Source organism: Lathamus discolor, chromosome 2, assembly GCF_037157495.1.
Source record: "Lathamus discolor isolate bLatDis1 chromosome 2, bLatDis1.hap1, whole genome shotgun sequence".
Classification (NCBI taxonomy): Eukaryota; Metazoa; Chordata; class Aves; order Psittaciformes; family Psittacidae; genus Lathamus; species Lathamus discolor.
Genome location: NC_088885.1, coordinates 66,072,752 through 66,089,071, shown reverse-complemented (window position 1 = coordinate 66,089,071; position 16,320 = coordinate 66,072,752). Strand labels below are relative to the sequence as shown.

Genomic DNA, 16,320 nt, shown 5'->3' with positions numbered 1-16,320 from the left:
ACAAGCTGTGACCATGTCTTCATAGCCAACATCCTCCCTGAGGAAGAGCAGGCTAACTCTGAAAGGTTAGGACTTGGGACACGTGGGTTCAATTTTTAGGTCTGGCACACACTTCGCATCTGACCTTTGCTAAGTTGTGTGTTCTCTTTGTGTCTGGAATAAAATGGTAATACCTGGGATCAGTCTGATTATTGGACTTTTCATATTGTGGCAGCAAGTTTGATCGTTACCTAAAAAAGTCCCCATGATCTCAACCTAGCTCAGTGCCCTGTTGTGTAGATCTAGTGTTGTGTGAACAAGAGCAGGAGCCAAGCTGGAATTTCTCTTGATTCTGCAGCAGCAGCCAACTCCAAATTGGGGATTATTTTCAGGGTGTCGTATTGTGATTGCCGTGTTTGTTAGTGCATGATGTAGAGCAGGATTTTCAAGATCATCTGGTCCTTGGCTGCTAAGTGTTAACACTGCTTCTGAATATGGGATTTAAGGCTCTGCTAGAGGATCTCTGGTAGGTTTAGCTGTTTCAGGCATTATATCCTCCAGCCGCTCTGCCAAAAATTGTTGCCTAATAGGAGGGGCACAGAGCAAAATGAAAGCACAGCAAGGAGCAGTGTCCCGCTGTGAACCTGGTGGGGACAGTACTGTGTTCTTTCTGTTCAGAAGTTTGCTGTCACTGTGGAACAAAAAACAGAGGTTAACTCAGGTGTTGACCTTAAGCTGCTCCTGCTCCATGTCTGAAGAGCATTTAGTGTTGTGATGGTGCTGTGTTCCTGGACAGGCGACCTCTCCCACAGCTCACTGCAAAACAGCTGAGCAGTGGCAGCTGAGGAACCATCACAGAGGATCTGGGAAGCCCCAGCTGTGTGCTGGTGTAGCACAAGCACTCCTCAGTGCCAGGGAGCCTCTAAGCAAGGCTAATCCTGGTGCCCACAAGCAAGGCTGTTCGCCTCTACATCTCCCACTGGTAAACTGCCAGCCAGTTTCCAAGAAGCTCTCAGCTCTGAAGTGACTGCTGCAAGCATAAGCTGCTTTACTTGAGTGGCATCTGACTTGTGATTTCTGTGGCTGTATCTTTTACAGTAGTGTCTCCAGAAATACAGAAGTATAACAAGGTTTTTATTTGCCAAGCCTTTTTTGCTGTGTTTCAGCCTCTCGTCTACCCCTTCCCTGGCTTATCACTGGTGGAAGCGGGTGTAAAGTCCTTTGAACGAAGACATCAAAGGACAACTGCATCTCTGTTCTTTAACCAGGCTTATAAAGAGATTGTGATAAAGGCCAACAATACATGTCAGTGTTCCCCAGTTATTGTTCTGGGCTTTGTAGTTCTATTAGGAAATAATTTCTCACCCTGTGTGTCTCCTGGTGAGTTTTGTTTTCTGTGCTGCTGGATTTGATCTGCCCAGAGAAAGACCTGCTACAGAACCGAGTTCCGCCAGCTGTGAGTTAAGAGGGAAACATGATTGAAAAAGTTCAAGCTCTGCTTCCTAGCAGCCAATTTACCATCTGTCTCCCTCTCTCTCACCCTTTTATAGCAAAAATGCAAACAGTTTGTTTGACCTCTGCTGAATCTGTACAACTCTGTGCTTTTAATGTGTTGCTCTAACAAATAAAACCCAAACATGACGGCAGCAACAACCCCAAATTCAAAACCAATAAACCTAGGTAGCAGCAAAGCCTGTTGTCAGAGATGGTAAGAGGCTATCAAAAGCTTTCTTCTTCATTAATGCATCCCTCCTCCTCTCCTCCCTTCACTTCTGGGGAAAACTACAAGTAAGGTTGAATCATATCTGCCGCAGTATGTGGCTGAAAATTTGCCCCTCCTCCAGGTTAACACAGAGAGTAAAGCCCTCAGATGCTGTGCTTGGTGTAAGGAGGCAGGATAATGTGGATAGGTAATTCCCAGCATCACTACACTTCCATCTTCTGGTGGCATGCCCCTATCTCTGACCTTGCACCAGCTCCTGAGGCACCACTGTGAACTGGTTCAGTTCATGGTCCTCCAGGATGAGATGGTCCTCAGCGAGGTTGGTGAGCTGAACCTGCTGGCAGAGGTCCCCGATGAATGCTGCAGCTGACGTGAGGAAAGGGGGAAGTGGAGTGAGGTCGGTCTTTCAGTGGTGGTGAGCCACTACCCTGGCTCAGCTGCATGTGGGAACAGGAGGGCGTTACATTACGACGTTATTGCACAAGTGGTGCGATTGCTAGCAAACTATAACAGTTCTGTCCGTCTTCTAAAGAGACTTCTCAGAAGCATTGTTGATGCTGGTATAAATTGGCATAGCTCCAACTAATGTGTCATTTGTCTGGTAGACTATGAAATGCTCTTGAAAACTGGCCTGTGTTCCAAGCCTTCGTCTTGATCACATTGACCCCAGTGGAAATCCAAGCTGCTAAATGACTCGTTCTGCCTTTCCTCCACGCTCACATAGGTACTTGTACCCCCAATCCACATTGAACAACTGTTAGAAAGAAAAAAAAAATAAAATTCACACTTCAGTTTTCCACACTTCAAACAAAACCTATGAAGTCCCTGTTCCAACCTGCTGAAGCAGCCTTTGCTTTGCAAGCAAATCTCTGTAGGAAGAAATGAGAGCTGGTGAGAAAATCACCTCAGTGCTCATGTGTTTTGCTGAGGTTGGAGGAGGGCAGCATGACATTCTTGCACAAAGCGTTTTCTATTTCAGTGTACCTTAAGTAGCTTGGAATAAGAAAAATAATAAAGCATTTTCTGGAACTACAAAGCTGTCATATAACTGGGGACCACCCTGGACAAATAATGGGGCGGCAGGGTCCTTGGGGAGAAAGGGGAAGAAAAGGGTTTAGTGTGGAAAATGAAGCTCACAGCCAAAGATGGACTTAACCTGGTAAGCAGGCTTGAAACATGAGCTGAGATGCTAATCCCCTCAGGACAAATCTGAATCCTCCTCTTGAGGGTGTGAGGGTGACTTTACAACAGCTTTGAGAACCTGGAAAAACCCTTTCTGAAAACAGGGAAGGGGGCTTTCCGTTGTAGAGGAAGTAGCTTGATTATCACAAGAAGATTTTATTTCCCATGATGTACTTCTGCTTACAATTTTTGGATGTATTATAAGTACTGTCAGTAGAGAATAATTAGGAAAAAAACCCCAAATAGAACGAAATCATCGCAAGAGATGCTAGAAGCAAGGAGGAGAACACACTTTTTGCTGTACCAGAAGCAGAGAGTAAGACAGCTGTGTTGTAGAAAAGCTGCTTGAAATGTAGGAGATGTAAGGAGGAAATTCTCACCCTGGTTAGGGGAGGGCAGCAGGTAGACTTGTACTTCAAGATACAGGCAGTGAGGGTAGAATCACAGACTGGTTTGGGTTGGAAAGGACCTTAGAGATCATCCAGTTCCAACCCCGTGCTCTGGTCAAGGACACCTTCAACTAGATCAGGTTGCTCAAAGTCCCATCGAACCTGGCCTTGAACACTGCCAGGGATGGAGCAGCCACAGCTTCTCTGGGCAACCTGTGCCTCAGCACCCTCACAGGGAAGAACTTCTTCCTTATATCTAATCTAAATCTTCCCAGAGGCCCCAGAGTAGAAGATGTCTGTGGTATCATGGAAGTCTTCTGTGTTCATCCAGTTGAGCTGGATTTCCACATCGCTAGCACTAGCAAGGTTGGAAAACTCAGTCTGAAGCAGGACATGCTCCTCAACCAAATGGCTGCAAATCTTTTTGAGGTGAGCAATACCTGTTCAGTTCCCTGTGGATTTGGTTTTATTTCCTTGTACCCCTTTTTAGAAATGCCTGAGCTGTTTCCCTTGGGAAAATATACAGAGACACAGGAGCCTAAGATGAACAGTACTGCGTCAGAGAGAAGGTCCATATGCCTAATACTTGGTCTCCAAAGAGGCCAAGCATCAGTGTCTAAAGGAGAGCCTATGAGCAGAGCAGATCTACTTTTGCCAGGGTACTCAAGGTGCTCAAATGCCTCACTAGCTGTGCCTCCCATGAGACCCCCACCCTACCGCCTCCTGCCAAGGGCCCGGGGGACACGTATGAGCTCAACCTGGGGTGTTCAGTCTCTGCCTGAGCCATGTGGTAGCTGAGCCTGTCCCTGTGTCCTGGGTGGGTCTGAGACCTGCACTGCAGAGAGCTGCTCTCCTGGGTGTACCCCTTAGACCTAGGGCACCACTTGTCATGCAGACTTGCGGGCATCACACGGCATAATCCATTCCATTTCTACTCTAGTATAGTGTAGTACCTCCCATTCCATTCTGCTCCATTCTATGACTCTCCCTTCCATTCCATTCCGTTTCCTGAGCTCACCCTGGGCTGAATGACAATGGCACTGTTATTCCCCTGCAATGCCAGCACTTTTCAACTCCGAAACCACATTCCAGGACACAAATCACATAGCTTACAAGTGGAAATATGAGTTTATTTTATGATTCCATTTGGTTTTGGTTTGGTTTCGGTTTGGTTTCTTACATTTTATCTTATTTTGTATGTTTTTTTATGTTATGGGGTTTTGCTTTGGGTTGGTTGCTTTTTTTTACACTGTTGCAGAGCTGATGCTCACAAGCATCAACACCTTCCAAGCACAAGCCAGAACTCCAGGGGAAGTGGAGCTAAGGGAAGAGCAGAGCTCTCCCCGTCTCCAAGCATGCACTGGGCAATGGAGCCAGAGAGCGTCAGGATACGAGCGGTGCCCTGGAGGTGCAAGAGCAGCAGGCAAGAATCGAGCCCAAAGGGGAACCCTGACAAGGGGCTGTGCTTGATGCTACAGAGGACAAGCAGTAACCCCGAGAGTTACCCTAGGAGTCATGAAAGCTTCCTCCCATCAGATGCGGGGCACAAGGGCCACCTTCCCTCTGCCAAATTCTAGCTTCCGTTTTTCTTGCTTCCCACTGGAGTCAGAAGGAGATTGTGATGCCCCCTAAGAGCCCGTGCCTTCCCTGAGTCCTGTCCGCACTCACTGCTTGACACCCCCTCTCCCCCCTCAGGTGACCAGCAAGAAGGGTGTCACACTTGCAGAGCAGAAGCAAACATCTCTAAAGAGATCATGGGACATTTACTTTGAAATGTCAGGGAAGGTCATGGCAGCTGAAAACTCCTGAGATCAACAGGGGGGCAATGGAGTTGCCTGGCAGTGTGGTCACTGTCCTGAAAGGACTTCCTTGAGCAAGAAAGTGTACAGGGAAGCAAATGATGTCAAAAAGCAGTTACAGCTGAATGATCATGTACTGTGATAAAGCCAGGACCTTAACTTTGCCATGGAGAGGACTGTGCAGGGAGCAAGGAGCTAGGACCCCCATAGGACACCACTGGGAAGAGACTTTGGGACCTCTCTGTGAAGTCACTTGAAGGCACAGCGAACACAGCTTGCTTGGTAGGGGACAGGAAGGGGTGTGAACAGAGCAATGGACTACACAAGCTGGTTGTCTAGTTTGTGTGTATTTTTAACCTTTTTTGGCCTTATACTCTCTGCTGGAAGCATGATGCAAGATCAGACTCAGTGGTCCACACCAGGGAGTAAGAGCTCTGGAAAGGTCCCATTATCCTGCCCCACCTCTTGCTGTGCCAGTGCCAAAGCTCGTCCAGACACAGAAATCTTCAGGATCAGCCTGAGCACTGCTTTTGGTTTGGGGATTTTTTAATTTTCTTTTTTCCTAGGTGATCTCAGTCCCATTTATCATGTCCATTTCTCCTCCCCCCCTCTTCTCATTATGGTATACAACCTGTGTGTGTTGAAAGGCCATATGAACAATTTAAGAAGAGCCTTCTCTGAGATTTTACCCTATCCTGGTAAACCATGAACAGCTGTCCCTTGGATTTCCATTCTTCTTTACTTTAACCCATGGCCTGTATACCCTTCACCATCTGCAGTGGGAGTGAGGAGTAATTCAGAAGGGAACCTTAATTCATAGTGGGAGCTGCCTTCTTTCTTTTTTTTTTTTCTTTTTCCATCTCTTTTTTGCTTACTTACTTCATAAACTTTAGTTCCAGTTACCACTTAGCTCTCAGTGGCATTTCCATATCACAGAGTTGTTGTTTCATTCCAGGTTTTCAACAACTGAAATATATCATGGGATTTTGTTGTAATGCAGGAAATTGCCTTCACATTAACAATCTGCCACTTCTGTAAACAAGAAGTCCACTGATGTGACATGTCAGCGCTCAACAGGAGGAGTCCTGACTACCTTAGCAAAACGCTGCATTCCTCAATGGAAAACCTGGGTGTTGGGACATGTAATGACACAATTGCCTTTGCTTATTTTTAAGGCAGGGGCTAGGTGCCTGCTCACAATAGTTGAAGGCAGAGGACATGCACTGGACTCTTTCCAAGCCTGCTGTTTATGTGTACTTTGCTACCAAAGTTCCCCAAGGTCATGGGGCTGCATGTGGAGATTTTTTTTCCCTTCCTTTAATAGCATATTAATGTGTATCATAGTTGATAATATAGCTTTTTTAGCCAAGCCCAGTTGTCTCTCACGTAGGCTGCTTATTCTCTCCTGCTAGCACGGCTGCTTTGACTGCGTAATGACAGCTGTGTGGATATATGGACTGTGGCAATGGGCTGCCAGCCACTTCATTGTCAGCTCCTCTTTGTTCTCCCAGAAAAGAGGAGGCACAATAGGGAAGGTTTCATCCACATGTCGGACATATGAGGGACAAAGGGATGATGGGAACTGACTGAACTACATGATCCAAGTCAAGCCAAGAAGCATGCTCTTTCAGCTCCATTTAGCAATGGTGTGGTGGCCAGCCATCGTGCAATTGTAATCAGCCGATGAGCAGTTAAGCTCTGGGAAAGCCTTTGTTCTACCTTACACCTTGCAAAAGGCCATTTCACATGGTGGGTCTTAGGGGACATATTAACCCTTTGCACCTGAGCCAGCTCTTGAGTTGGTGGTGGATGTTCAGCATGGGAGAAAGGCAGGGTTTGTTGAAGAGGTGGGACCTTTCCTCAGGACAGCTTGGTCCTCTTGGGAGGAAGCAGCAGTTCTCTGGCACACGTGAGACTCATCAGGTCTAAAGCAGAGAAGGAGCACACATCAAAGTGAAATCTAGGTTGAGAAAAATTGCTCTGAGATTAACTGGAAATGTTAATCAGATAAACTTCCTGAGAGAAAATATGGTTGGCACCTGTGGAGCAGAAGGGACGGCAGTTAAGAGTAGTGGTAAGGTGGCTGTTTCAAATGGGAAGAGGGAAGAAGTGATTTAAAGCCTGTGACACAGTTTAGTGGGATGACAAAAATTATGATCTCATAAAAGTCAGTATTTCTACTGAGTCTGAACTTTTAAACATTTGGTAGACATAAGCCCCATTGAAGGGTCCTTGTTTGAAAGTGTTGTACTTCATCTATTGCACAGTATTTCCTGAGAGCTTTCGCCCACTACAGCAAAATATGGGCAATCTTAAGAGAATCCCCTTCAGACCATCTCCCCAGCCCAGTTTACGTGAGGTTTTCATGGAATGCTTCTGTCTAAAGGAGCTAAGGTCACAAGAGGTGAGAGGGAAAGACAAGAGAGGATGATACATTATGTGGGTTGGATTTTTCAGCAGTCTCATTTTTGCTGCACTATCTCGGCATAATTGTAAACCCTCAGGAAAGATGGATATTAAACCTATAGAGAATATGACTGATACAATTTAGCATAATGATTTTCATCAGAAAGTGCCTGTTGGTCAACTGGAACTTTTTGGATGAAAGAGGTAATAGAGAGGTGATTGTTGTTTTGTGTTTTTTTTAAGGAAGAAGAAAAAGTGTAGTTGCAATTGTTAAACTGATGTGACAAGTGTGGTTTTGCAATTGAATGTACAGCAAGTACCAGTGCAACCCTTCATAATTAGGCATATGTACACTTTTGTCTGAATCAAACACAGTCCAGAATTTCCTGTCATGATTTTTAATGTTATCCTAATTTGGATCAGGAAACGTTTTGACAATGTGAAAAATTTCTGCAAACAGATGTTAAAAATACTGTGTCAGGAGCATTGGTTTCGCATGTCCCCAGACCATGAGCTCTACCCAAGGTGGCATCCCAATGGTACGGAATCCATGTTCAGCTTTTAAAGAAGGCAATGGTTTTATTAATCTTGGGCAAGCAGGTTCAAAAAAGATGTTGGTCTACTTAGCTTTGAGAGGTTGGGGAATTGTCACACAATTGAGTACTTCAGCCTTTAGAAATAAAATTCTCTAGGAGCTGTGCTGTTAGGTATAATGCAGCCAAAGAAAAGGACATAAATACAGTAATAATCATTAATAATCATACTACGCTACTATACTATACTATTGCAGGGGGCTGATATGAAATGAAAATGGATTATGCAGAAGGTGTGTTACTGGAGATATAGCTGTTTCATGGAAATGTATTTTTTTAATAAAATTACATTGCTGATGCCATTTATATTAGTGTAATGCTAATGGCCTTACTCTGCTCTGGCACGAGATTTCCTCCAGTCTGTGCCAAATCCCTATGAGATGAGATGCATGTGAGATGCCAAAGAGGAGCTCAACCATCTGAAATTGGTATTTGCATTTGTGGGTTCAAAAGTATTTGCTGCTTTGTAAAGAAGAAAAGGCATTAAAAAAAGTGCAGTTGCAAATAGCTGAAAAATGTGCTGTAAGCTAATAAAAAACCCAAAAAAGATGGCATGAAAGGTAAAGGGATTGGGAAAAATAGTGTAAAAATTAAATCCTATTGAAAAAATTACATGTACCTACATGCAGAGGATGGCCTAGAGGACCAGTGACAGGGAAACTGTTTCTTACCCTAACCTCCAGCCACCTCCATGGTTTTTGTGGTTTGTGCATAGGTGTGACATCCTCCCGGCCAGCACAATGTTGATTCCATGCAGAAGAGAGCTGTGAGAGAGGGGGCTGCTCCACACCTTGGTGTGATCTCGGAGGCTGATCTGAAAAAACACCTTCAGTTTAACCAAAACCTGTTTTCCATATATTTTTCAGGCTAACAGTGACAGGCATCCCACACACTGGCAGGCATCAGCTTCTGCCTGCCCAAAACTGCAAAGAATTGTAGGGAATTAGGGAATTTGTTGCCTGCCTGATCGCTTTTTCACGCTTAGGCAATACATAGCAGTGTTAGCTGGGGGTCATTTAAGGTTCCTTCATATTACTGGAGCACTTTCCTTTTCCAGTATTCACAAGGGTAACTGCGTTTGGGGTTTGCAGTTTTATATCAAGATTTAAGGTATGTTCGTTCACATATGTATTGCTAATCTGAACAGGGCAGAAAGTAAGCCCCTAGGCTTGGATCTATATCCAGTAGACACACCAGCCTGAGTGGGATTCCAGCCTCTCTCTTTTCCCTCTGCTTATTCCCTAACAAAGCCCAGGTTCACTTAAGCAGTTAGAGTTGCACTTAAAAATGAGCTATGCTTTAGTTCAAATATTGTAAGGATGTGCTTGAATCCAGGTAATTTAGGAAAAATTACTCTGAGTTGTTTTGCTAATTTGGGCCGATTGTGCAATCTCAGAATTGGATAGTTGGGTCCTACTACGGGTTTCGTTTTGTTGGTTTGTATTTCCCCTGACCACAACTAAACGCACAAATCCTTGTTCTATCTCTGAAGCAGAAAACCTCTTTAAACTGTGTGTCCATACTTGTGCTTTCTATAACTCTATTAGAAGATCAAATTTATTTTTAAACATCTAAAATGGACAGCTTTTCTGTCTTTATAAGCTTATGATTATTGTTGAGAATCAGGAAGACGTTTTTCAAGTGTACAATAGACGACATGCTCATCTCATGTTCATATTAAAGAAGACAGGTTTATCTTCCTGCTGTACTTTAAATTGCTCCATAAGAATACAATTTTGGATAAAAAATATTTCATCACATGGAGAAATAATCCTTTCCAGAAATAAGAATTCCAATAGTCTACAGAGGAAATTCCTATTAAATAAAACGTTCTATAGATGAGCACTCAGTGAAGGTACCCTGAAAATGTCTTATTCATATTTGAACATACGATCTAATTGCAATCTAATCTGAAGATATTAAAGTAATACATTATATGGCCTGAACTTCATGTGTGAAGTATATATTCAAGCATTTTTGAATATTGTGATCAAAATACAGAAGCAGATTCTTAAAGGTACTGTTTAAATGAATATAAATAAATGGCTAATTTGATAAAATGTTGCTGTGGAATTATAGCTTGTTCGTGACTTAATTCTACAATTTTTTAAACATGTCTTTAAAAAATAAATAGCTGTAACTAAACTCATTAAAAATAGACTCAAAATATCCAGCTTTAGGTTTTGTTAGGTTTATTCAAATAAACTCCCAGATACTTCACAAATTGGGTTAGCTGTCTAGAAACTGGTGTTATACCTCTGATCTGAGAAAGAAATGCCTGTCTCCCTGAAAATAAATAATACAACCCTTCTCCATATCTATCCCAGTCTAGTAAAGCTTGCCTTTACTTGAGGAATTTTGTTTCATTTCTAATTCCAAAGTGAGAAGGTTTGATGAACCAAGGGCAGACTTAGAATATTATGGATTTTTTCCACCTTGGTTGATTAACCTCATACATTTTATTTGAATAATGTCTAAAAGCTCTAATTAGCAATGGCTAATCTGCCCCCCAGATGCTTGTTATTGATTTTGCCTGCAGTAAACTAATCTAATTGCCCTCTCCTCATCAGAGATAGGGTGGGTATTGAAATAACCAACTTGCCCACGTGTCTATGAGAGCCATCAGAGCAGCAGTGGGGAATGGGGTGCCTCTGTGGGGCACTGGAAAAAAGGCAGACCATGGAGCTGGGTAGGGAGAGGACTTACCCTGCGCACTGAGCCAGTGGGGAGGTAAGTCTTGGAGTGGCAGCGCTGCTGTTGCTGAGGGCCTGGACATGAATCTGCTCCCATATGATGAAGAGTCAAACTCAGAAGGGAGATGAGAAGGGTGGCATGCTGATTATTGTGCCAGAGGAGAAGAGAGGGCTTATCCAACAACAGTTCACTGGTTAAAATGCCTTTCAGGTCTTTGCCTGCGTGTCAGGGGGCTTTAGTGTCACCCCAAAATGACAGTATTTGCATAACCATAAGACAATATCTATTATTGCTTCCTTTGATAGCATTGTGTTTACAGAGGCTTTGGTATTGTCTATAAAAACTATTGCTCTGTTGAAACTTGGCTGTTAAAAAGCAGAAAACAAACTCTCAGCCTAAAAGCAAAAGAAAAAAGTGTTTTCTTTAATAAAATGGGAAGGCTCCTTATTTTTTCCGTTGCCTATTTATAAAATTATCTCTGAAGTTCAAGCAGATTTGTTTTGTATTCTAATAGAGAAAAAATGCTATTTTCTTTTTTGTACTGCATTTCAGAAGTGATTAGTCAATAATGTGGACTTTTCCTGATATTTAAAATTAGATGTCAGTATGTGAGTTATACTGTGGTGCATTGTTTCTCATTGATACTTTCATGTGGATTGCAGTTTCTGGTTTTATTTAAGTTGCAGTAGGATAGGCTTGTCTATTTATTATCCTCTGAAAATGATATTAATAAATTATGCTAAATAGCTCAGCCAGGGTTTTTCTCCCTCTCTAATAGTCCTGCTGCTGATTTCTCAAGGTAGTAAGCTATCATGTTCCTCTCAGTACCTATTCTTTTTCTTGCAGCTTTCTGCACTGAGTATGTGCTTTGGAAGGAGTCCAGCCTGATCCTACAAATCCCGTTTGTCTGTGTGGTTTGTTTTACAAGAGCACTCACACGAGACAGGGTTGTGGGGGGCTTCTTTGCCTTTTTTTTGCCTCAAAAGGCCATAAGTGATTGGCAGATCCTGACTCACTTTTTGCTGTGTGTCCTTGGACTGCCATGTGGTTTGGTTGCCGCAGTTACATCCAGTCAACCTCACGAATGCTCCAACACTCACCTCTTCCACATCTTTTCTGTGTCTTCTAGCAAACTGCTTGGAAGAGGAAAAATAAAGTTGGCTTGTTAGTGTTACTGCTGACACAGTGTGATGTTCTTGCTGCACGGTGACTGTCTCCCTTGAGCTGGCAGCTAGTCCTCATCCAAAGGAATTCTGCTGTCTTCAGTCAGGTCCATAGAGTAGTTTTTCTTGGAGGCTCAGTTTTCACTGTGGTAAGAGGTTGCTTTTCTCTATGGCTTGTGGTAGGTGTGAGAAGGCAAACCTGCATTCTTCAGGCTTCGTTTTGGTGGGCAGTGCATCAGCACTGTGATGTCTGCCAAGAAGTTCTGATGGTATTAATGTGTTTATGGGGTCAGATGTTCATTATATCACTAGATGCAGCAACTAGCAAGCAAGACAATGAGATGGGGGACACCATCAGGGAGCTAAGGAAATGCCTAATAGGGGCAGTTGCCTCTAAAGGGGACTAAAATATGGTAGCACATGTGAAAAAGCCTCAAAGATACTTCAATTAGAAGCAAGGTAGAATAAATGAAGGCCAAACAAGAGACGCAAGATGAATCCTGTCTTTTGGATAATATTGAGACTGAAGAAGCGTCAGGGTTTGGGGTATGGGCAGACTTTGTGTAGGAGAAGAATAAGTTAAAAATCAGTTTGGAGGAAGGTGGAGTGGGAAGGGCTGAATGAAGCAGGTAAGTGAAAACTGGTGGGAAGATGTGTTATATAGAGGCAGCACTGAGGATGGAGAGTTATCCTAGTGTCAGGAAGCTGTATATATGAATCATCAGCCTAGAAAACAGTACCCAAAGGTCTGAGGGCAGATGAGATTTGCTAGAAAGGGAGGGTAAAGCAAGAACATCAAAAATCCTGAAAAATACGGAGGAAAGGGCAGCTTCTCAAGCACCAGCATTAAGGCGTTTAGCAGTTAGAAAGAGGAGAATTTGGTTGCTATCTCCTGTTCTGAGCATAAGGAGGATTGCTAATGAGTAAAATATTTCGAAATGGAAGAAAATGTTGAAAGCAACAAAGTCAGTCATATTCTGAGCGAAGCCAGGGAGTCCTGCCAGAGAAACGGAGGAGCCAATGCAGTGAGTTGTCTCCTTGGTTATTCTTCTCTCTCCTTGGCATTATGCTTGCTGTTTGCGAAGGCTCTTTCCAGGCTGCTCAATTCATGCAAAGAAAGTGGGAATTGAAGCCTTTTGCTTGCATGTAAAACCTGGGCAAGCTGGAAAATTGCACAAACCCTAGAAGTGCTGCGGCGGCTGGAAGGGGTTGATGGTCAGCTGCAGCACTGTGGAGTTGTTTAAGGCCTCTGATGGGAATTTTCCTTCTTTCCGCAGTATATTAATAGCATAAACCTCCTTAGCTCTTTCGGGATCTCTGGAAATAGATGGGTAGTCAGCGTATGTACTGACAGCATGTACGCTGATGGAGTAGCGGTTCAGTGTGTTATGTGTGTTTATTATTCAGCATCCACCCTGTGATGCTGTGCTAGAGAAACAGAAAGAGCTGCTGCAGCTGAAGAGAAGGGGGAAGAGAGCGGGAGAGTGAGGAGACAGGGCAAAATGAGAGAGCACAAGATACAGAGGGAATGAGTAGACTTGGGTAGAAAGCAAAAGAGTCTGGAGAACCTTTTGTGTGAGAAATATGAAAAGCCCAGCCAGTGGGAGCCAAGGGAATATAAATGAAAAGTATGAGGGAAATACGTAATAGCGCTGCAGAGGTAATTGAATTTATTCTTGCTTGGTGTGGGTGGCTATATTTCCCATACCCTTGTCTTCACTTGTATATGGTTCTGAGTGATGAGGTGACCTCAGCCAATGAGGATAAATTTAAGATCTGTAGTATTGTTAGAGCCTGTTCTGGAGGTGCATTTCATGTCTTGCTTTTGAGAATTAGGATAGTTGCCTTTAAATAATGGGAGTGGGATTTCACTATAAAATGCTGCTTTAAATAAACTACAACTTTGTGTGTGGATAGCTGTCAAATAAGAGCCCAAGCAAGGTAAACGATGTATGTGAGGAGAAGATAGTAAGGAGAGGCTGAAATTCTGAAAAGAAGCCTTTGTGTTTCTTTTCCTAAGCTAATAAATGTTTTGCTGGTAACCATATTGCTTCTCTGTGTGGTCTGGTATGCCATTTGTTTTCTCTTTGCAAGCCATGCTGCAGGGAGTGCAAATTGAGCAGTGAAGTCAGTTCTGAATGGTGTAAGAAATGCATCGTGGTGTGCCTCAGATATTTTCGAGTGTGTTAATGTGTACCCTCTTGAGGCTATAAGTTCTCTGGGGTATGAACTGAGGCTTTTCCCCTGCTTAGGCTATTTTGAATGATCTGTTCATGCTGCCCAAAAAGATAGACCTGTGATTCCTGGTTCTGCAGAGGAAAAACAGGGCACCTGGCATTTGGCAGTGAGCACCTTAATGTCTCACCAGAACAAGCTGCAGCAGGTTTGGGCAGATGAGTGAACCCTTCCTTTTACCCTGAAGTCTAACCTAACTCTGCTAATCTCGATCACATCACTGTGGAGAATGACAGTCTGGGTCCTTCATATCGATGCCTTCATTTACCTTTTTGGCCTTCGCAGCTTTCACATTACTTCCATGCTAACTACCACTGCAGAGTTTCACCTTCTGAAATCTGTTGCTCTTCTCTTGCCAGTCTCTTCCTCAAATGCCTTCATAGTTTATGTCCTTTATCCCATCAAGTTCAGTGTCCTTGCTACTTGTTCTTCATTTCACTGACCTTTCCTAATTCATTGAATTGATCTGCCTTTATTTCTTAGAAAATAATGTTGCCACTATACATCTGTCTAAATTTTGAACCCTGTTAATGATTTCAGCCAAATTTGACATAACAGTGGGTATCTGTCTTCAAGATCTGCTGCTTCTACAGGTTTTGTATAAATAGGTGGCCAAGTGAAGGAGAGAGTCCATGTTTCTGATAGTATGGAAGGAAAAGAGAATCAGTTAAACACCAGAGGATCTCTCATGTGGCAGCTCTTGAATCCCAGGCTTTCTCAGTTCTGCTGCCTGGTCATTTGCTTTTTCTTTTCCTGAGGTCTGACACTCCCTTGCCACCTGCATCTTGCGTTCCCAAATTCCCATGTAAAGCACCCAGCAATGCACTTCCATCATGTTGTTCAGTAGAGGGTGGCTTTCCTGAGCCGATTTGCTCCATAGCTCTCTGAACTGTTCACTGTTACTGGGGTGCTGCTCAAAACAAAACATTTGTGGCAAACGAAGGGAGGATGCAGCATACACTTCGCTGTCACATGCCAGCTTCTCCACCCCTTCTTTCAAGTTTCTTTCTTCGCTAGCTTGCTCCTTTGTTATTCTGTTTTATGTACAGGTACATAGCAATTTGCATGCAGTGATGTATACTTTAAACAAATTAAGTCCCTTAGTGTGGATGCAGTTATACTGAAGCACTTTCAGCTTTAATAGGTCTCCTAGGCCTGGCTACAACAGGAGAGCTTTGATGGCACAGCTGTACACTTTTGCAGGCTTCACTCCTGCTTGTTTGCTCCTGCTCTGATATTTCCAGCGTTATCTAGCGCTTGTCAAGTTTGCCTACCTCTGCTTTGCTGTATGGCCATCTTGGTAAAAAGTCATAGCCTCAAATGAAGTAGTTTTTTGCTACAGCAAGTGCTATCATCTGGACCAGGGATGCTGCATCCATTTGGAAAAAGCACTTGTATGTTGTTGAAGGAAAACTGTTCTCTTGTTTCATGTAAGCATGACTAACCCCCATGTGCCCCAGACAAGAGGATCAGCTTTTGGCCAAGCTAACCCTACTGTCCTCAGGTCCCCTGGAAAAACACTTCCAAGAGAAAGCTCTGGTATATTGACCTAACTCTTGTGTCTCATTGCCTTGTGCACATTTATCCATTTCAGTAATAGACACAGAAAAGGAAAAACACTTAGATAGCTACTGTGAAAATGAGTGTATTAAACCCCTCAATTGAAAGGAACATATGGAGAAAAGAGATGAAACAGATCCCTCTCCAAAAGGCCATTATTTGGCTACACCTCAGAAGGAAATAGTGTGCCAGCTGCTGCTATAGCCCTGGAGGAAAAAACATTTTGCAGCAAGGTGGGGGGGAATGGGAACTAATAGAGCTCTATAATAACCATGGACTTGTCTGTAGTAAGGAGAGGAGAAACGGAGCGCTGGATTATAATGAAATCATTGCAGTGTGAGAGGTTTGTGATCTTGCTCTTTGCTTGACTCCACAGTCTTGCAGCCATAGGTCAGCTGTGTGGTGGTACTTGTTCAGCACAGGAAGCAGTCCTCAGCGCTCATCTGTGCTTATGGAAAACTCACAAAGGTCCTTAAGCAAGGTCCATATCCTCATTTTAGAAATAACCAAAGTGAATTGCTCAAGGTAATACAAAGCATAGCTATGTTGCACAGCAGCCGCAGCAATACAGCACACAGTTCTTAGTTTGAAAATCCT

At 43.4% G+C, this 16,320-nt stretch overlaps 1 long non-coding RNA gene across 1 annotated transcript in view; it reads left to right on the top strand.

Moving 5' to 3' along the window:
• Positions 1-5,958, top strand: part of LOC136008282 (uncharacterized) — a 77,667-nt gene extending 71,709 nt beyond the window's left edge. Inside the window, exons 3-4 of the long non-coding RNA XR_010610039.1 lie at positions 3,549-3,702; positions 4,532-5,958. This is a non-coding gene — a long non-coding RNA (uncharacterized LOC136008282). The remainder of the gene's footprint in view (positions 1-3,548; positions 3,703-4,531) is intronic.
• Positions 5,959-16,320: the final 10,362 nt, after the last annotated feature.